At 46.2% G+C, this 21,765-nt stretch overlaps 1 protein-coding gene across 1 annotated transcript in view; it reads left to right on the forward strand.

Moving 5' to 3' along the window:
* The window catches only part of LOC149332125 (beta-1,4-glucuronyltransferase 1-like), a 317,740-nt gene extending 299,420 nt beyond the window's left edge, over nucleotides 1-18,320 (forward strand). The window contains exon 8 of the mRNA XM_089557080.1: nucleotides 12,235-18,320. The gene's annotated coding sequence lies outside the window, so the exon portion shown is untranslated. The remainder of the gene's footprint in view (nucleotides 1-12,234) is intronic.
* Nucleotides 18,321-21,765: the final 3,445 nt, after the last annotated feature.

Genomic DNA, 21,765 nt, shown 5'->3' on the forward strand with positions numbered 1-21,765 from the left:
GTGCGCGGGGGGGGGGGGGGGGGGGCGCTACGCGTATGTGGTTCTTTTTTTTTTTAACCAATCGCGCAGCCGCTATCGTTTCGCATGAGTGGCGTCGAAGCATCGTTATACACTGTTTTGTTCTTCGTTTTTGTATTTTGGGTGTTCTGCTATAGGGACTCCCTTGGAGTCTCCGGAAATGCGGATTCCGGCTTTCCTTCGACGCTTCATGCGCGTTTCCTTTGCGCTGACGTAAATGAAGCGCAAATGGAGTCACTTGGCATTTGTTTACTCAGTATTTATTTACTCAGAAAGGGCAGTAGTTACAGTGAGGAAGCAGATACAGGCGTTTAAAATAGCAACTAAGATAGAGTAGTTGCAGTGGTTGCTGGTAACACAGTGTTTGCTGCGGCGTTTTTGAACTGATAGTGGCTTTGGTAAGGGTCATGCGCCACGCTGTTGATGTGCAGATAAGGCTTAAAGAAAGCATTAACTCTGCAGTACGGAATACCGACCTTGTAAGTGGGATAGATAAGTTCGCTGCGTAAATACGTATGATGTAATTTTCTATGAAAGAGGCAAACGCAGAAGGTCTCGGAACGACAAGGTAAAGATAGCAAATTATGTCTCGGCTTCGTTGAGAATGTACTGTCTGCTCTGGTCTTATTAGGCATTAAGAAGGGAACTTAATTATCTTCTATTATTCCGAATATGTCAGTGGAGTCTCATTTTAGGTGCGTCGGGCTTTAGTTAGGAACGAGCTATTTTGTAGCGAAAGCTGCACTACTATAGCTGCGACGCATTTCGCCGTGAGCGCCTGAATGACCTTGAAACGTCCTTGAGATAGTTAATAGCTAGTGTTACAGTACATATATACCTAACCTTGTGTGGTCCACTTAGTCAACCACCTTGAACTTTGACAAACGACACACGTTTCGCCGGGAACCTCCTAATGACCTTGAAACGACCTTGAGATAAGTAATGGTTGCACATCTGGCTTACCATGTGTGGTCCACCTTGGTGCTGCACCACTTGACCTTTCAGGTCGTCGGTAGAAGGTGGTAAGAAGTGGTTATCGCGTGGGGTCACATGATTCAATTTACAGTTTTGACGTCAGCGTATGGGGTATATAAACCGCAGCTGTGCGCTCTGCTTTCGGTTCGTGAAAACTCGGTTCAGCAGAGTCGAACCACTGGAATTTTTAATACGGTGATAACTTGAGTGACGTAAGCGCTTTTGGAAAGTGTGTGACTGTGTTTTTTGTTGTGAGATTTCCTCCCGAAGATGTTTAGTATACTCATTAACGTCGCCCTTGTATTATACCATGACTGACGTCACTTAGGGCCGTGCTGCGCGCCTCGCAGCAAAGGGCGCTGTCGCCGGTCGTCCGTTGCCATGACGACTGCCGGCTGATTGTTGTCAGATTTGTCGCATGAAGCACTACTCCAAAATGCGCGTGGAGTGTTGACTTTCTAGGAGCCCGTAAGGGAGGTCGTTTTACCGAGTACATAAAGAGCTTTGACCACATAACACGTGAGGTATAAAGCCGTGCACGCCATAGCGTGACCGTTTCTTCTTCGATCCATTTAATTTACATCGACCTGCTTTACGCGGATGGAACATAGTTGGGGAAACAGCGTTTTGGTTTAATCAGACCATACTTCGTTTTTTTTTTGCGCCTACTTTGCGGACGTATGACGAAAGCCGCGGTTAATTAATCGATTTTTATTAATCCGAAAACATTAGAGGGCTATATCGTGTCGTCAAAACTTTTCGGCATGATTGTGTCGTCCAATAACATAAATGTGCAAAAGTTTGCTTGTGTTAGAAAGTGCGTGATCAGATCTTGCTGTCGTTCATGAGTTTTAATCGGGTCGTTAATTACACGGGAAAATTACGCTTGGACGTCGAAATAGCCATGGACCTCAGAATAGCCGCGGACGTCGATAGAGTGTGTGGAAGTTTTGCTTTCGCATTGCTCTAATGTCGGTCACCAAAGAGATCTCAAAGTTTGTTTTTTTTTTGCTCTTCACTCTGGGTTCCCGCCATAGAGGAGGGAATCTTGTTACTTTCGAGTACGTGGGGTTACTAGCCGAGATTAAATGCGCTGGCGCTTATGCTAGAAACGCTTGGTATCGAGCAAGACGGTATCGCACATTGGTGAGCATATTCTTATACATTTGCATGAGCGTCTGCATTTCGCATCTATCGAAATGCGATTCCAACGGGGCCGAGGTCGAACCCAGCGGTAGAACGCCGCAGCAGAACGCCCAATTTGGTAGCAGAACGCCAAAGTGACCTGCCACTGGACGTGCCCTATACTACGCCGTTACTCGAATTGATTCTGAAGTACAGAGCCGACATCTGAAACGGATACAGGCGGAGTTTTCATCAAGGCGTGCGTCTGGCATTTGGCATGAAAGTTCACCTTCTCCGCCAATTTTTTTTTTTTGCGTCTCGTTTTTTCTCCTTGAAGGAGACGGCGCTTCGGGCTTCATTTGCATGTGAACGCGCTTCGCCGAAGAAGCAACGCGGCAGCGCGGCCGAATGAGTCGGCCGAGGGGAAAAATTAATGAATATGTTAATGAGATTCCGTCTTGTTCTTGCGGCTTTTTCCGCAGCTTTTTCACTCTTTGTCCCGATTCCTCCTCCTACGCATCCGTTCCATTACGTTCGCTTTCTTTTCTTCCCGCGCATAAATTATGTCCAGACGTTGCACATATTCTCGGAATTTCGTCTCGAAAACTCTCCGGGCTCCGACTTTTTTTTCTCCTATTTCGCCCGAAGTTTACGGTGCCGTTTTGCGCTCGCTATATAGCGGATCCTGGAATTGCGCATATCAAAGGCGTACCGCCGTGCGCGTCGAAATGAATGGACTGTGTTGAAACGGCGCTTCTAAAGCATTCGAAAGAGGGCGCTGTCTGCGTACTGGCGCTAAGCTCGTCGGTGCAGACTTACCTGCCGTTTGAAACTCACTTTTTCTTTTTTTTTTTTCGTTGCTTTCATCTCCGTCAGGTTGCGAAGGAGCAGCAGTCATTTCGCGCGCTCTTCATTTCGTATACTCTGCGCTTTTTGTGCAAATACTCCAAATGTGATGATTTTTCTGTTTTATTAATTTGTTGCAGGTACTATTGAGAGCAAGCCAGGCGTGGGAATCACAAAATAAGACGAAAAGCAACGCGAACAACAGAACGGCCTTGATGGAAGCGCTCAGGGTTTGAAGTATACCGCTAATGGTGGCGTCGTCATACCTCGTTAATATGGGCACTTTAGCTTCCGAGCAAAATTGTCCATGAAGCGAGCCTTTCGTCATAAAGAATCACGAAGAAGAAAAAAGTTCGGAAATTCTGAAGAACCAGTTGGTGCTGAAAGTCTGCTATTGCGTCTATCCGTGTTCTGTGGAAGGGAAATTGGACAAAACAAGGGTCAAAACATGGAGAGACATGGGAGAGGCCTTTGCCCTGCAGTGGGCGTAGTCAGGCTGATGATGATGATTTGGCTGACTGCGACTGGACGCCGGTTTCAGTGGAACAGAAGGCGCAGCGAGAGCTTCCTTCGTAGCCATGCATGCAATATGGCAAATGTAAAGGAACGTTGCATACGTACCTTTGAACTATAGAACTGCATAGAAAAAGCAATAGGCTGCTACTCAGACGCTTGCAGGGTTTTACTAGGACCCTGTTACGAAGTCACTGCCTTTGACTGGTGTCCTGTACTCAAAACACAGGAAAGGAAACACCCTGGTTTGAAAGGAGATGCTTTGTTCTCATTTCTGTCCATATTAAAGCGACCAAAATCTGTGGGCCCCAATGGGCTCAGTGCATTTTCACCCTGTTCATTGTCCGGACAGAGAGTTTTCATATTAACCAGGCGTAAAGCATTTAATAGTTTAGTCCCCCTAAAAGTTCTCCATGAATCGAGTCGTCCATATTAACGATGGTCGTAATAATGAGGCACAACTCAATACGGTGCTTCTAACATACGTGCTTGGAGAAAGAATATTTTTCCAAGCTTCCCGCCCTCTGACGTCTACCCGAAGTTTGCTTCAGGCATGTGCTGTTCTTAAAGCAAAAAAAAAAAAACGAGGGTTTTGGCAGTCTTTAAAAAACGTTTACATTGAAGAAGAACTGAGATTTCGGATGAATGATTTAGCCATCGGAGAAACGACTAAACCCTTGTTTCTTCTTTTTGCTCTGCGCTGTCTCTGCAGTGTTTATTTTCCTTGGCGATTTCAACTTTTGCTGATCTCCATGTCTATTACGTTTATTAGGCGCTATACGTGGCATTATTTTCTTAATATATCCCTGTTTATGTACCGTTGTGTTAGTTGTTTATTTTACTGTAAACAATGTAATTCCTAAATATGTTTAATATAACTTTACGAACGAAGCGGCGGCTCCCAGACTAGTACTGCTAATGGGTACCTATCATCATCATCATCATCAGCCTCACTACGCCCACTGCAAGTCAAAGGCATTAATATGGGCGATGAACACGAGGCACCTACCAGCTACAGGGCGCTGTTGACAGCCCACTGTGGCTGGAAGGTGCTTAGTGTTCATAGCCCGTATCAGTGCCTTAAAATCACTTTTCTGTGTCACTGACTGTGCTAGCTTTTCGCCCCCTGCTTCCGAACTTCAGTGGTAGGCAAGCCTTTGATGTCAAGAGCGGCTGAAATGGCGCTCTAGAAGGCTGAACATTTTTCGCACAGAAATAGTCGAACCACGTTCTACCACCTCCTCGTGGTCACCCTAGCTGAAATCTAACCCCGAAGGTGGGTGCACGTTAGATGGCGCAGAGCTCAGGAGATGTGAGAGATTGCAGGTCGCGTACTGCTTTTCAGCCGCACGCAGAGTCAAGATGTTAGTTGCGAAAGCTGGTACTTCGACTTCAAGTGTTTCCTGAACTTCTACCTAGTCGCTCGCTTTGTAATTCATTTCTTCAGCAGCTGTAAACGTTAGAATTGTACACCTGGCATATTTGTGAGAAACGGAGAGAGGGATAGCAGAAATTCGAAAAGAAATATGCTTTAGGGCTTCCCTTCAAAGCAGTGTATATTTAGTATCTAGTTTCGGAAGTATGAAACCAATGGGTAGCCAACGCTAACCTGTCACTTTTGGCATAAAGTGTGCGTGCGTGCGTGCGTGAATGCGTGTGTGTGTGTGTGTGTGTGTGTGTGTGTGTGTGTGTGTGTGTGTGTGTGTGTGTGTGTGTGTGTGTGTGTGTGTGTGTGTGTGTGTGTGTGTGTGTGTGTCTGTGTGCGTGTGCGTGCGTGCGTGCGTGCGTGCGTGCGTGTGAGAGAGAGAGAGAGAATATAATATAGTTCGACGTGTAGACAAATTCGCATGTCCGTGCGTGCTTTCAGGCTTAAACGCCAGTTTGAACGATTCTTACGTGAAGTTCAGCCTCTTACGCTTTTCTCGTAAAAGTTCTCCGAACGAGGAGCATTAAACTTCCGCGGTTCAACGACGAGCACTTCGTCGAAGTAGTGTGTTGAAACCGCGGATACGCCGCAGGGCGGTTTCGGGAGTTATTCGTTCCAGGCACGAACGGCTTGTTTCCCCGAATAAAACTCTGGGGAAAATCCTCCGCGAAAAGTTTTCTCCGTGCTCTCGGAGTACTTCCTCCCCATCCTCCCTATGCTTTCCCTACTCCCGCTCCGTGTTCCCCTACTCGTATGGTGAGCGGCCTGCTGCATGCTGCCTGGAAAACTTTACTCGCCCTCTGGGGAAGAAGTGTCCTGGACGGCTAAGCTTGCTCCCTCTCGACTCGCTCCGGCCGGACTGTAAACTAGCCCGCGTTATCTTTGCGTAAACTTGCATTACCAGCGAAGGAGATTGGTTTACGAAAATGCTTATTTAAAGGGCAACTGCAGCACTTGTGTGAGAATTTCGCGATAGTCAAGGATTCAAGTCTGTATAAGCTGCAGGTGAAGCATGACAAGTGTTTTTGCACTAGCATTTAAAATAGTGACGTAATCGACGATTGAATTTTGCGCTTCTCCTCAATGCACCGGAGGAGTGCAGGGTAATTCAGCGTGACGTCACGGAAGGTATGATTTCAAATACCGCTGTATTTATTTATCAGCAGAGTGGTTTCTTGGGCGAGTTGGTTTACCATATTGAAATATACCTGCGCTTAAAAGACACGGACTGAAAGAAAGATACACACACACGCTTTGTGTGTGTGTCTCTTTCTTTCAGTCCGTGTCTTTTAAGCGCAGGTATATTTCAATTATTTATCAGCCACACCCTGCCCTGACTCGTTAGACGCTGCCAAACAACTCTCGGCAGGGTTTGCCTTCGATGGCGTTGGTTTTTTTCTTCAAAGCAGGCGTTTGTGCGTTCGAAATGTAACGATACTTTAGATGACGTCATCGCCCCCACTTGGCGTTGTGCGCTGCGGAGAAGCTTGAAGGGCGTCCGAATTTTAATCGGCGATCACTTCTCTATTTCAAGTCCAAAAAGACTTCGCATGCTTTATTTACCTGCAAGTTTCACGCATTCGGCCCTCTTAAGGTAGTTGATTTCTAAAACCTATGCAGTTTCCCTTTAAGCTCCTTTTATTGTTGCGGTTTGTGTTATCGGCTAGTATCGGTATTAAGTATTTCTGCTTTCGAAGCTATATATGCTTCCTCACACCTTCTTCCTACCATTCTCTTTTAACTAGCCCTGTTTTATTCCCCTAAAGTGATATTGGAAATGACCAAGCTTGGCTTTCGAGTATGTTTGTTTACGCTTCTTTGTTGGTAATGAATGTTGTTTGATGATGTTGGTATGATTGGTTATTGCCTCATCACACCTCTTTGCATTGTGAACCAACCTGTAAGATTAACCTAGCCGATTGTGAGACGACTGTAAGGCTGTAAACCGGCCCAGCTTTCATCCCTTGAAGGTGCGTCGGGGGCAACCAAGTTTAGCCTGCGAAAGGGTTCATTGATGCTTCTTGGTTATAACGCTCCCATCGGCTGTAATTAGTATAATTAGCCAATGCGTAGTGATTCCTTCTGGTTTTGCCGCAATTTAACGTATTACTCGTTTGCTCGGTGGAACAGAGTAAATTGAGTGCTCCCCCATATATTTCTTTTCTGCAAAAGAGGGGGGTGGCGATGAAATGACTTCTTTTTTATTGCAAGGTTGGCTTTTTTTCTGGATAAGGGAGATGGGGGAAAGGGCTTGTAGCGTTGAGTATAAAGGTGTTGAAGAAGATCCAAAAGCAAGAGCAGGAAGAGATGAATAGAGCAAATGAGTTCACTGGGTTACTAGTGTGCTACATTGTTGTTTTTTTTCTGCTCACTCAATTGTCTGCTTGTCCTCCCATTTACGTTTCACAGAGTTACTTAACTACATGACTTCTGACGAAACCGTAACGTCGAATTATGCGAACCGATCTAGCTACTAATAACCATCCTTTGCGCCAAATAAAAACAGCCAGGCCGCATAATCTTGGCCTTTCTGGCTACTAGAAACCAACTCTTCGTCGAGCTAAATTTTTGAGATAAGCATATCATAGCGTCGTATGTGGACCTGCGTAGCAAACAGCTATAGCGTCAAAAAGCAAAAAGCCATAACGCCGCGAAACGCTGGCCATTGCATGAACTAGTTACCAACTATATCTCGCTGCGAATAAACAAATCATACCGCCGTACGGGGCCGACCTGTGCAGCAACCGACAAGCAGCTTTTGCCCTCAGTAAACACTCCGCTTTCTTGCCGCGTCTCTCTATTATTCATTCTGTTTGCCTTCACCACTGTGAAGTAGAAGCCAGTATGAATGTAGGGGGAGAAAAGGGAGGGGGTACACAGGTTTTCCCCCTTGTGACTATATCTCTCCATGGTTTCCACCGCGTGGGGCGCTGCATAATACACGAAGTCGCCCGACGGCGTCGTCGCGCGATAGATGTAATATTCCGAGGGGTCCTCTGGGTCTGTGCACGCGCGCGTCTTCGGCGACGCCCGCCTATCTCGATTGGTCTGAGGCTTTAATAATTAACGCATTCTCCTCGAGAGAAGAGAGCTGGCCTCAGAGATATGTGGCAATGCGCCGTCTGAGTCTGTGCTTGCGTGCATTTGTTTGTGCCTGCGTCAGTCCTCTCTTGCTTGGTCTGCGGACGATCAAAGAAGCTCTTGCGTGCGTGCGCAGTGTCGTGGTCGAGCCGTCGTTTGTTTTTCGCTGCGAAAAAAAACACAGAGCGAAACCGCTTGACGAAACTACATAACGAAACCATATGACGAAACCACGTGGCGAAACCGACCATTCGCAGCGATGCACGATTCGCCATGACGGCGAAGCGACACAAATTGCCGGTCGTACGTTGGTCATTTCATAGGCAATAGAGGGGGAGGTTGCAGGGGCGTATATATAGGATCAGGGCCAAAGGGGAAGTATGTTGCGACCATGAATTAATGAACTTCGCCGCTGCCTCTGCTCCCTTGCGTGTACTTCGGGCTTGCACTTCGTTTTAATAAGCGTCGCGTGTGTTCGGAGTGACCCGAAATTTTTCCCCGATACTGCTGCCCGCCGTAGTTTTATGAATGTCCTTCGGCGCGTTATGGCCATTTTTTTTTTATCGTGTATACGCCTGTCGGTATGTGTGTTATGGTAGCGTCGGCAGTTCAAATGTAGCGAATGGTCCGGACGGGAAAGGGTCGGCCAGTAAAATTTCTTTGAGCAGAATCTGGTCCGCGGCTCACAGTTTTGGTATTCTTGTTAGCTGCGCAAAGAAAATAATGCAACGAAATAAAAGGCAAAAAAATAGGCAGCTAAATACGAAGAAACGAACGCATTAAAGATTTCTAATCATTATCACTGTTTTCATTACTGAACCGTAAGCATTTTCTTGTCGCGTCATCGACTTCTGTTCTCATTCGTTCCTCACTTATTCTTTCAGAGTATTACCGTCCTATCTATACACTTGTCGACCTCTTGATACATCCTCGATGATAATGGTGGTGAAAAGCTTATTTTTGGAAGGGGGACTGTGGCGCCGGTCCTCATGTCCGGGGCCGTCAGTCCTGGACTCCGATTTAGCTTCTGCTATCCTGCGGTCCCGCGTGACCAGCCGTTGCTGATCGTTCAAGGGTAGGGCTCGGCAGAGCAGCTTCCCATGAAGATGCAGTGGGGTGGGTTGTAGGTGGCGTCCATCTTTCTTTTTTTATTTTGCCTCTCCTTCGGCTGTTTCACTCGAGCGATGTCTGCTTCGAGCTCATTTACTTCACTAATTTGTGATTTCGCTTATTAAAGCTCTCTAGATCTTTATAATTAATTTTTGGGGAGCCTTTGAGGAGCCTTTATTTCTTCCTATAAAAGCTCTGTTGTGAAAGTAGACTATTTTTTGTTGTAACACATCATGATCGGACACCAGGGAGTTCAGAAATTAATGTCCAGAATCACGGAGGAGCTCTTGTGGCCAGGCGTCCAAAGTGATGTAAAACGCTGCGTGAGATCGTGCGGTGTATTCCACAGCACGATTCTAAAGGGTATGATTAGTCCTGTGCTACTTGGTAAAATGCCAGTTCATCGAGTTCCGTTTTCAGCGAGTGGCTACTGACATTGTTGGTCCGATCTCACTAGTGTCCACCATTGGCAATAGGTACAGTCTTTGTCAAAAGTCTTCAGGCCAAAGGCTTTTCGCTTCAGCCGTATAATGGAGCCATTACGGCCCTATTAAAGGACGAAGGACCTCGAAATGCTAGCAGAAGGTTTCTTGCGGCAATGAAGCTTCCTGCTTGACATGTTTTGAATGATCAGCTACACTGAGCATTCTAGGGACATTCATTTCGCTGCAGGTAAATGCTGTGGGATTAGGGCTTTTGCCCAAGACTGTACTATGAGCAATGAATGAACCGCGAACAAGTAAACTGAGGTGGCAACACAAAAGAACCTACGTATTAGCTCCTATATTAGAAATACAAGCCTGGTTGAATAACACTTCTAAAGAAGAGTCTTCGTGCCTTCGAAATCAAAGTAGCAGGACCTAGTATTCAGCTTCCTCCGGCCAAGAGCTGGCTGTTTTGCAGTCCGTGGTTCAGTTATCTTGTTCGCGTTTCATTTCTTGCTGATAGCACGTGCTCACACTGGTCGACATGTGCACCCGATATCCTGGCCAAGCGAGGCGCTATAGTCCGTCAACACAGGCGAACTTTAGTTTGTCCGTTGTGTTTCTTTGAGTACTGTTTCTCTGTCTGTCTCTCTTTCTATTTCCCTCTCTCTCTCTCGTGGTGGGAACACGCGCATCTCTTCGCGTCGAGAAAAGCATCGCGTGTGGATCTGACCCGACGTGTTCGTCGCGCAACGGCGTGAACAGCGCCGAGGCATCGGTCGGTCGAGTGCCGGCTCGCGGTGGTGTGGAGTCTCATGAATTTTCGGCGCTCTCTCGCCAGAGCGCGCCGTCCGCAAACAGCGCTAATAATACACGAGGCCCTCGCCACGCCGTGGCATTTCGTCCGCGCCCCGCGGAGCAGCAACCCGTCTCCGCCCCAATTCGTGTTCGGCTCCGGCCTTCGTGCCGCAATACTCCTTCGCCGTCCACTCCGCCGATTCCCCTTCCCTTCCGTCCCGGCCGGCTTTCGTTATTTTTTGTTTATTACTTGCTGCGGCAGTTTCCGGGGCGTGTGAGATGCGCAGTCGGCGGCGAGTCCGTAATTACGTTGTCCGCTCGCGCGGCGTCCGCCGTTTATTCACGCACCGCGGTTAGCGTGACTTCATCTGACAGCGGCTCCGGGCGCGTGCTCGGAGTTATATGCGCGCACTCGCGATAAGTTTTGAATATTTAAGAAGGCGCCAACGTTTTTCTTCTGTGTATTAATGTTTGCTCCTAGGCTAGCGCGACTGATAATGAGTCGCAGCGCTGGGTCAACTTTGTCATGTGACAGCTGTGCGGTGGCCTGGTCCTCAAATATTGTTGTTTCGTGTAGCGTTTGATGTTTAAACGTAGTGAAACACTGTTTTTCATTTTGCTCGTTCATTTTTCTTGGTGGAAAGGGCTTCTGTGTAATGGTTATGTAGATGCAGAACTGGCGTGTTTGCATCGTTTACAGTGGTTGGCATTGCGTTGATTTCAGCAGTGTCGGTATTACGTGTTAAGATAACAAGGCTAAAACAGCGCGTCTGCACAAGGAGGAGGAAAGATGAGGCAAGAGAATCAACAACGCAGACTTATGGGCGAGTTGGTATGATATAAAATGACATAGTTTTGGTGCGGCATAATATGACAAGTGACACAATGGTGGTATGACCTATATGACAAGTGCCATAATGACTATATCACATAATATGACAAAGTTGGTGCGACATGACAGAATTGGTATGACTGCGCTGTCATATTACGTGATCACTAAGGTGTTCTAGAATTCATTTTCGTGCTTCTGCATGGGGCAATATGCGGCTGATGTAACTTGTCTGTACTTTTCAGCGCATAAAATTAGCGTTAGGTACTCTTCCTAACAAAACTTGAACCAATTGGTTCTTTAGGTATCCAAAATACAGAAACACACACCAAAAGACGGGACAGAAAGGAACGCTTAAAGCGTACTGGCGCTGACTATAGACTGATTTATTAGAACTGTGTAGCAGGTTTTATGCCGAATATACAGCATAGCTGTGTCGCGTCTTTTCTGCTATGTATTCTGTACTCATGGAACTCTTCCTGTAGAGCGTGCTCTGCCACCGTAACATCGTAACTGAGGGTAAGCCAGCTTGTCAGGCATATCGCGGCAAGGGCAAAGGGAGCGACCGTTGCTGCATTCGAAAAATTTTTAATGGCGAAGCAGATTGTGCCTTCATGCACCTTTATGCGAAGCTTTGATAGTGCATGGTATTATTAAAATAGTAACAGCCAATGATTTTGATTTGATTGAATATTTGCTATGATTGGGTCTCTTGCTCGCCTAGAGAACAGCACTAGTTTCACCACTTGAGATATTTAATGTCAAAACTTTGATAATGCGGTCTACATACTTCTCTTAGAATTAAATGCTTCGTCTCACGTGACCAAAGTGTACAACTAAATAAGTTTATCAATGCGAGCGCTCGATGCGGTGGCACGTAATAAGAACAAAATTGATTTCACTATTATGTTTATTTTTTATCCGTGTTTCTTTGAAAGTTGCCGACGTACTATCTCCGTTACTAACGCGTTTAACGAGTCCATCAGAGTTTTCGTGCACAGTTTCTCAAGACTTGTGTCGGACGCGACTCCTGAGAGCTAATGACTAAGTGGCTTGCCTGACGTTTTTTTTTTTTTTTTCCTTTTCAGGTTGCCTCAAAGGACAGGTCCCGTCTTGAAGCCTTTCTTGAAGCGGATCCGGCTGCTAGAAGACGAAGCCGTCTCCTGTAGCAAGAAAAACCGAGACGCCCCGCCTCAACATGTCGTCGCGATCAGCAGGGACTGCCTCTACGGCTACTTAGCGGGCGCCCGCTTGCATCAGACAAACTTTTACTCAAGGGAGAAACCGAAGTCGTTTCCGTATGCACAACATGTCGTCGCCAGCTCTCGTAAGTCTAACGTTGCTTTTGCTGCCTCGGCCTGTGTGTGCGTGAGTGTGTTGGCAACCTGTGAAGCCGAGAGTTTGCGAAGCGGGAGCGCCGTTGCAACGACCCGACAATCGATGATCCCAGTGCTTCCACGATGGTAGTACACTGTGTCTTCTTCTACTTCCACGGAGCTTCGGAAATGGGACTCAGCTCTTTGATGTGTGCCGCTGTTCCGGCGCCAGCTGCTATCCCTTGTGTGTGTTGTTTCTTGCTGTTTACTGTGGATATTGCGGTGTCTTGGACTCTGTCATCCGGGGCGATTCCTCTTCACTGCTGAGAGCATGCCGTGCAGTCGACTCTGAAGCAGACGACGCTGCAACGGACTACGCTTGAGCAGACGACATTTGATCATGCGACTCTTCAAGAAAGGACTTCATGGCTACGCATGAGTTGTCGCTGTTTTGTGATGTGTGGTAGGTGGTGCACGTGGTTCTTTTTAACACGTGACACTGCAGGTCATCGCCTCTGAGGTGTCTTTAAGGGACCGTTTCTTCACCTAAACGCTGGTCCCGTGTGTTCCGCGTGATTCCACTGTGCTGTTACCACACCTCGTCTACTGTTGTCTCTGTCGTTGGCAAAGTGTTTAGGGGGGATGCAACTTTGACTTAAATACACCGCTTCTAAACCCAGAAATTTGCGGATCTTGAATATATGCGGCATCTTCTTATTCTTCTTTAGCAAAAACTGAAAGCACAAATTTGGTTTTGTTAACCGCTCTGTATAAAATTTTTACCCATTTAGAGAGATGCATCCTACGTAGTCGCACTTTCTTTTTTAGTAGCGCGTGCGTTCATCCGGCTAAACTAACATCCTCTAATGCGAAAGTTGTCACAGATCTCATTTTTCTGCATGTATAATAAAAATAACGTAATGAGACAATAGGACCATACTGCAGAGGTTTACGGATTGTCATGCCATCTTTCGGAAGACGCGCAAGGATGCAAGTTTGGTAGCAAACAATTTGTTTTTTGCTGCTCATAAGAGGCGCTTACATTAGCTGCCGCCGAACTCGTCACCGGAGGCGATAGATGTATGAAAAAAAAGCCAGGTATTGGCCACACCCTGTTCACCAGTAGGAGCCCCGTTGGCTACTGCGTTTATTCGCTAAAACCAGCACTCTCGCAAGCGCTGTTTGTGCGAACTATGCCATCGACAGCTGAGTGTACGTGGACGGTATCATGTTCTCGACATTTTTGCATGTGGCGAACCGCCGTAATTAGCGATATACTGCGCTTTCCCTCAAAGCACGTGCAGCATTCTTTTGTGAAATTTTTTTCGAGTGTGCCGGACGTCCAGAAAATTTCGCGGAGCACTGAGATAAGTATCCTTGTGGGCGGTAGTTTTAAGCTTTGGGGCAGAGTTCTGGATGCATTCCTAATACGTGCTTAGTTAATGCGTTGCTTTTGGCAGATGGCGGAGTTCAATGGGAATTTCTAAGCGACCACTCCACAAAGACGATGTTAACGGAAGACTCGCGCTTTGAGGAACAGCTTTCGTTTACAAATGTGTTGTGTTTTTTTAGCTTGTACTCGTGAATACGTTCAGTACCTCTATGGTCATTCGCAAGCTTCTATTTCTAGTTTTTTTTTCTTCTTGTATCGTAAACTTATCTGCCGGAGAGCTTAATTGAAGCTCTCCACGAAGATACCACTTTCATGAGCCACCTTCGACACTACTGCCCTTATGTGTGGGGACTTCAGTGCACTTCACCAATGAGGCGTTTCTGTCTAATATGTTTCCATTGCGCGTGTGAAAAAGTAGCTTGAAAATATTCTTGAACAAACTTGTCTGTGGATGTTTTCTGGGGATTTCTTTTTGTGTTTAATCTTCTTGATATGCCTGTACTTGTATTGAGAGGGTCTTTTTGTTTGTACCTGCTTTTACGGCTTGAAACTTCAGTCATTTTTTTTCGTTTTTGTTGTGACACCTATAATTGCAAACAAACAAAAAAACGAACGAGATCCTTGAAGTTTGTTTCTACATGCCTGTTTTTTTTTTAACTTTAATTCTTGTGTTTCAAGCGTAAGCATTCCTCAAGTTTGTCAGCGTAACGCTTAGAACATGACTCGATCGTGTGTGTTGGGTGCCTATATTTGTTTAGCTAGGATGTTTTACTGCCTGGAGATGCGGAACTTCAAACTCTGTGTCGACTTTCTTGGCAGCTGTTTTTTTTTTTTTTTTTTGCTCAGTTTCTTTAGTACCTTCTATGCCAACGTGATTTCGTTCCTAGTTATATTTTTCTCTTTCCTGCATCTTAAATGCCTAAAGAATCGCTTGGATTTTGCTTACATTTCATTGGAAGGCTGCCTTTAAGCTTGCCTGTAGGTTTAGGCGCTGTTTGTGAACAGGTACATTGTGATCACAGCTGCAGCCATTTGAGGTGAACCGTCAAAATGCATTCTTCTCGCTGGGATATTTTTTTTTTTTTCACTAACGGATGGGGAAGGTTTAGAGACGTTATCTTGTCAGGAAAGTGTGCCATAAAACAGCCCCTTGCTTCTACCGTTATTCCCTGATTGCTTTTAGCCTAGTCCAGATTGCACCAAAGAATCTAATGTGTTACGCAGTTGTTCAGATAATTACATGTTTTGTTTAGCTACACATTATTGCTTTAGTTATGCACAACATACCGCGTGCAGTTGCATATCCTTTAAGCAGTGTGTTAGAAAGTATCCTTTTGTACCTTTTTAAATGTCCAATACGCGAAAAGTATAGTTTTGTTACTGTTATCATCCGCTGTTAAACGCGATGTAGGATTGAACAGGTTGTAAGAATCGCAACTCATTCACCAATCTCTACTGACGGATTCCGACTAGAGTAAAGCCTAGTTACGATGGTGAGATGTCTTTGTCTTAAGGAGTAGTGTGCCCCGGGCCATGCATCTTCACTGCATTGTACTCTTTATGCTAAGTTCCAGTGTGGTTTCGTTATAGCCGCTGCATCCACAACAGCATCTTCGCTATAGCGTGGTTTAAATGTAATGCCGTGGTGAGCTTCGTTGGATAACTGTTTATAAAGATGTATCTTCTGCGTACTGTAATGATGTGTCCCCTGAGCCGTTCAGCGACACTTTGTTTTTAATCATATTTTGCTCGAAATAGCTTTACGGTCAAATTAAGGCCGAAATTGTCGTGTACGCATGTCAAGTGAAGTAATGAGGCATCCAAAAAATTGAACCAGAAGTTGACCTTTTTTTGGCGTGCTTGTAATCGGATAGTTAGGAACCTAACCTGCAGCGGTTGCGTTAATGAACCAAGCAAACAATTTCCCATTCACAGCTTCGGTAATGAATTGTTAAACTCGAGTTGTCTTTGACATGGATGCATGATTACCTCACTTTAAAAGCGTTAGAGACGATTACAACATTTTGAATGCAGCCTTCGGAGATTTATCGCTTTCGAACCAACTTGTGTTTTTGGAGTTGTCAAAATCGGCTTGGAAGACCTTCACCAGGACGAGATAGGAGGTACAGATAGTCCAGGGCGAAACAGTAGGCAATGGACGAGACGTACACGATGGTCGGTATGCTTCGTTATCTTTAGAGTGTAACCTGTGATAACTGCAGCTCTTGTGACTTTGAGCAGAATCAAAGGAACTCATAGTGCGGTTTGGTTGCGAAGCTTGCGATCGGATACAGTGATGAACTGTTTGCCATTGGTGAGGTTGTTTCCAGTGTCTGTCAGGATAGATCCGCGCATGTGTGGTGCTTTCGCAGATGTGAAGTCATTCGTAACGTGCTGTGCGCCTCACGTGATTGGTCGCTATTACCACCTGGATGTATTTTTCTGTGTTATTAATGTATTCGCCTCTCTCAATATCACCAGCATCAGCCATCGCGCCAAGCTTCACATCTTTTTTTGTTGTTGTTGTTGCCTTTCGGAACTTCACTTCTTGCCTGTACATAGCTGCTTGAAATGTGCCTGTGCGCTAACCGTGTTCAACCCCCTCTTAGCAGCGATGCCAACTGCGCACGTCGCTATATGTGTTCTACAGAGCAGAAATGTGTTCATCTTCTATAACTGATGATGCTTGCTCGCGTCTGTTCTGCCCGCTGCATTGTGAAAGCGACAGTGCGTGCCATACAGCTCTCTGTTAACTGTGTTTTCTCATCGATGCATCCAAGTACGACAGAAGGAACGTTTCGTGCGGGAACATTTATATCGTTCCTTTGATATGTCGATGTTGATTTCAGTAACACCTCTTTTAGGTCACAGCTGAAAACCTTGTTACTGGTTGTTTCCTGCGGATCCTGCCTGAAACGTTCGTTTGGGAACCCTAAGGCTTTTATTTTGGTTCATTTTTTTCTTTCCATTTTTCAATGTGCCAGCACCGAACTTTCGCACGAGAGAAACAAATATGCATGACCAACGCCTCCTGTACTTTCCCCGCCTGTTTGAGCATCCGCTTGCCAGGGGGAGCCAGCGCAGGCGCCTCGTTCACGGATCATCCGCCATGTGGCGCGGTCCAGCGGAAGCCCCGCGTTACGTCACTGTGTCTGCGGCGCCGCGCGGCCCGGCGCTTCCTGTAACCACCGCGACGCGGCGCTGTCCGGCGCGACGAGACATGACCAGCCTAATGCGAGAGATAAGCAGGAAAGCTTAAGAGGGGTAAAGGTGTGAGAGAGGGGTGCAGGAAATGGCTTGAGTGGTCATTTTTGTCTGTTGCGTGGGCGTACCAAAATGCAGGAAGTCCTGGTGCGACACCTACTCTAGCGGCATTTCAAGAAACTACCATACAACACCTTCCCTGGACGGTGCATTTCTTTTTTAGTCTCCCTCTCTGAGGGTGTTTCTCTCGTCGCGGCACGGCTAGCATATTAGAAGTTGTAACGGCGAGATTGGTGTAGCACACCTAACGCAGGCAAACTGTAGGCACTCGTGTGTCAGTATTTACTTTTCTCGATTTTTTCAAGGTATCACTTGCAAACTCCCTGCCTTGCCCACTTGAACGAGATAAGTGACTTTTGAGTGTTTGAATTGCAGCGCTGTAATATAGTTAGTGCGGACTCAAATACACCACTTTTGCTGGAGAGAGAGATAAACAAGAGGCGGAGGATTAAAAGAAGCACAGCTAATATGCCAAGAGCGTTTAGATAACAATTCTATTAATGTCTTTTGCCTGCCTCTTTTCTCGTAGTACTTTTGTGTCCTTCGTGGAAAAGCTATGGTTATTTTTTTTAACTCTCAGTTGGAACTTCCAATTTGTATTTTTATTTTGTACTTTTCTTGTCCATCAGTAAAAAGATTGCCAAGCAAGAATATCTGCTTGCCGGCTTGTTTCATGAACTGCGTGTTTAGGCTTCACTCAATTACTAGTCGTCGCGTGTCGCATTGCCTCATTCTCTTTCATGGCTCATAAAGCTCCCTCGTAACGCTTAAGCGCTCGATGTCACGCTTAGCGTAACGGCTGGTGATCGAAAACTCGGCCTCCTCTTACCCAGTGCATGCACTGAGGAAGCGCCTACACTGTCACTCAGATTGTGACGCTGCTACTTCCGTGTTTTCTCGTGTACTACGTGCGTGGAAATTGTGTCTTAACGCGAGTCAGTGTGTGTATGTATATATCGACGAGTTCTTAGCCTCGTCACGTACTGTGCAATATACACTCCCACGATGATTTCTGTGTGTGTAGTGATGTGTGACGACCTTTGAGAAATACCTTGAAGACTTCGGTTAGTGTCACGGCGTGACTGATCGCCCACTTGCGCCATGGTTGACTGATTGAAGAATAAAGTCATATCGCTGTTTGTACAGTAACGGCGTGTAACTATATAAAGAAGAGTATTAAAGATTTGTCTTTCAATTGCTCCGTCTGTGGACTTCCTTATCTCCCATGTTGTGAAATCGCTCAAAATGTTGTCAGAACGCTCCGTACCGTTGACTTGTTGAGGTAAGTGCAGACTTCTTTCTATGATCGTTATGTGTACACGTCATCTGGTGTTAACGTAATATTTGCAATATAAGCTGCTGTCGTTTGGTGGTTGTGGTGGTATGGGGTGTTTAACGTCCCAAACATGGACTGTAAGGAAAGCTGTAGTGGAGGTCTTGGGCTTAATTTAGACCACCTAGTGTTCTTTGCTGTGCACTGGAATCACATAGCGCATGGGCGTTTTTCTATTTCGCCTCCATCGAAATGCAGCCCGCGGCCCTGGGATCACCAACCGAACACCAACGCCACTAAGCCACCGCGGTGGGTTGTTGTTGTTAGAACATCTTGATGTGAAAGAATACAGCTAGGTTCGAACCATGTAGGTCGCCTTCGCATGCCTTTGGGAGAGAAGCATTGTTCTTGGGGGGAAGTCACTTTATTCCTAATATCTGCATATCGGCAGTCTTCGGGCCATTTTTTTTTTTTCTTTTTCGCCGCGTTGTTGCAGCCGCCAATGTCCGCAAGTTTCACACCAACCTATTGAGCATTTTTTACCACGCATGTTCGTAACCTTTGTATGGGTATCAAGTGAAAAAAATGAAGTGAATTACTGGTTCGTACGTACTTAAAAGCCATGGGGGCAAGCTTCTAGTTGCTAGCGAGAGGTAGACATAATCGTGCAGCCCATACGCTCCAACGTTATTCCCACTTCATCCACAACACCACGTACAGGGTCGGTAAAAAGTTTCCAGGCCGCAGGGTCTGCTTTTGAGCCGTAGAGTCAGGATGTTACGACATCACGGAAGCTCAAAGTACCTCTAGAGGGTAGAAGAAGTATCGTTCTAACCTCTGAGAGCCTTGAAAGCTTTATCGCCATCATAAATACCAGGATATAAGTATGCAAAGCAGACCCTGTGGCCTGGGAACTTCTGACCAACCCTGTACGTATTTTGAGAGGAGAGGTTGATTGACAGCATCACTACCGGGCATTCTGGACGAAGGCCGGCGTTGAAGCAGGCTTAGAAGGTATCTTATGTGACAACCCATACTAAGAACATCTTGATCAAATATAGTTTATTGATTAAGTCACTCATCAAGTGGGTCAGCGCGACAGCCATCGAGAAAGGCAGGCTCGACAAGCGCAGAGCAAAGGCATCCCCAAATTAAGTACGACAGCTGACTACACATATGAGCTGATAGAAAATTGGAGACGATAAAAACGCCGGGATAATGCCTCAAACTAATGACCTGTATTCCCTGCTTACGTCACAGCACCATTATAAGCCGTGGCGCGGACACGCATGCTCAGATCTAGGTGGTCTGAATGTCATTACGTCTCCGAGTTAACACATAAAATTCGGTGCGATCGTATTGCTGATCGTGATCAAGTCTATAAATGGCGCTAAGAAAAGATTTTTCTCGGATATGGGTTTCAAGTATAAATTACTGAGAAATGCGCTCGTTTCTACAACCAAAGAGCAAGCACCTAATCGAATCTTTTAACTCGCCTCCGATAGGCTCAGACTAAATGCAACGAGTCAGTTAGTAATAATGAGGTGTTAGGTTAGAAAGAGAAACCTCTCCCGTTCCACCAGCGTATCGTACCGTGGGTAGTCAGAATTTAGATTGGGTACTCTAAATGATTAAAAACTATTTATGGCCTTCCCGCAAGTCAGACAGTATAACTTTAGATGGAGTCAGATTAAGGCCCTAGAAGATGGGTTGCCTGTTCGGCCACAGCTCGCTGGTATCGACATCCATAGAGTGCTTAAAGTTGTGTGTGGGGGATTGTTAAATTAAGATGAATTTCTGGCAGTGTTACATGTAAAAGGTATATTTTTCGTGTTTGCGATCTGGTGGAGAACGATGGGGAAGTGCTGGATGCTGCGAAAGCGAAATAAATAAAGCCTGTGTTGGGTAAGGGGCATTTTGGTTTGGATTTCGCGAAGCATTCGGATTGGTTTTGTGAAGAGACATAGATTCGGGAGAGGAAAGCTAGGTGCCTTTCTCTGTCATGTGTTCGTAGTGTTCGTTTACCTGCTGTTTAATGAAGATCCGTCAGCAAGGTGGATTGTGCTTTATAAACGATCGCAAGAGACACAATGAAATTGGCGCAAGCTTAACGAATGGAGTTCATTCCTGGCACACGGAATAATACTACAAACAATAACTGTTTCGCATATGGCTCGAATCAACTTCATTTCTGAGCTAGTGACAGTCACGCCCTCTCTGTCATGTGATCGTATGAATAGCGCAGCATCTCTCATTAGATTCGATATGCACCAGCTCGCCGAACAACGCATTATGGGAATGCCGTAAGGAGACTTCGAAGGCCTGCGCAGGGGATAGTTGGCGTTTCAATTTGGGCATTTGCACGAGCCCAATAAAGTCAGGTCGAACATGCCTGTCGGGCTAAAAACCACCTGTCGAGTTCATGTATACGTTAGGGGGCTGGTATAAAAGCCCGACATGGGGGGGGGGGGGGGGGGGGTTAAGAGGTGCTTGTAACGCAGAGGAGTAAAAAAGTCGGGTGGAGAAATGGGAGTCTGCTTTTCGCTACCCCCATCGCGCCTCCGAGACCGCATTAAAAGGCCGCTATCTTGGAGGCTGTCAATGCACGCTCGCACTGCGATACTCGACGCTGGTCGTCGCTGCACTCACCCGGGTCTTGACTCGCTAAGGTCGAGTTAATGTAAACACGCAGTAGTCGAGTCAGGGAAGCACGCTCAGCCCGACGCCTGACTCGACCCGGTCCTGTCGGGTTCATGTAAACGAAACTATACTGCACCTTCCATCTCGTGGTGCCAGTGCTGTGGGCTGGCTAGGACCCGAAGTATAAAGTAACCAAAATATTCTCGCTCTTTTTGATAACACATTATAGAAGTGAACACTGAAACGAAATGTAGCTGCCTCGTAACCTGCAAAAGCGCCTTGGGGTGTTCGTAGGAGCGCTTATCTGTACCAATGCGCACTTGTTGAAACTTCACAGCAGTCATGGCTCGAGCACTCGGATCGTTGGATTAATTTGCGGAGTTGTACGCTCGAAGGCATTGCTCCGCTGTTTGAGACAAACGTCAGGTACAGATCGAAAGCATGCATTTCCTCGTCATACTGGTATAATAGTACAGCACCTTCTGCTCACATACTGCAATCACCGTATTAGAGCGGTTAGTTAAGGAGTTCTCGCGCGACATGAAAGCTCATTGACATCCTTTGTATCCGTAACAAGCCACCGTAAAACCGAAACCAAGCATAAAAGTCAGGAATAATGTCATATCCCGGCTTCCTTGGAGGTTCACTTGCATTTCCATCCTGCCGTTGTCATGCACACTATGTAGTCGGAGGCCATCTGGATCTTTCGGAATTCGGCCGTAGTAACTTTTTC

Source organism: Amblyomma mixtum, chromosome 8 (assembly GCF_055824585.1).
Source record: "Amblyomma mixtum isolate Tamu chromosome 8, ASM5582458v1, whole genome shotgun sequence".
Lineage (NCBI taxonomy): Eukaryota > Metazoa > Arthropoda > Arachnida > Ixodida > Ixodidae > Amblyomma > Amblyomma mixtum.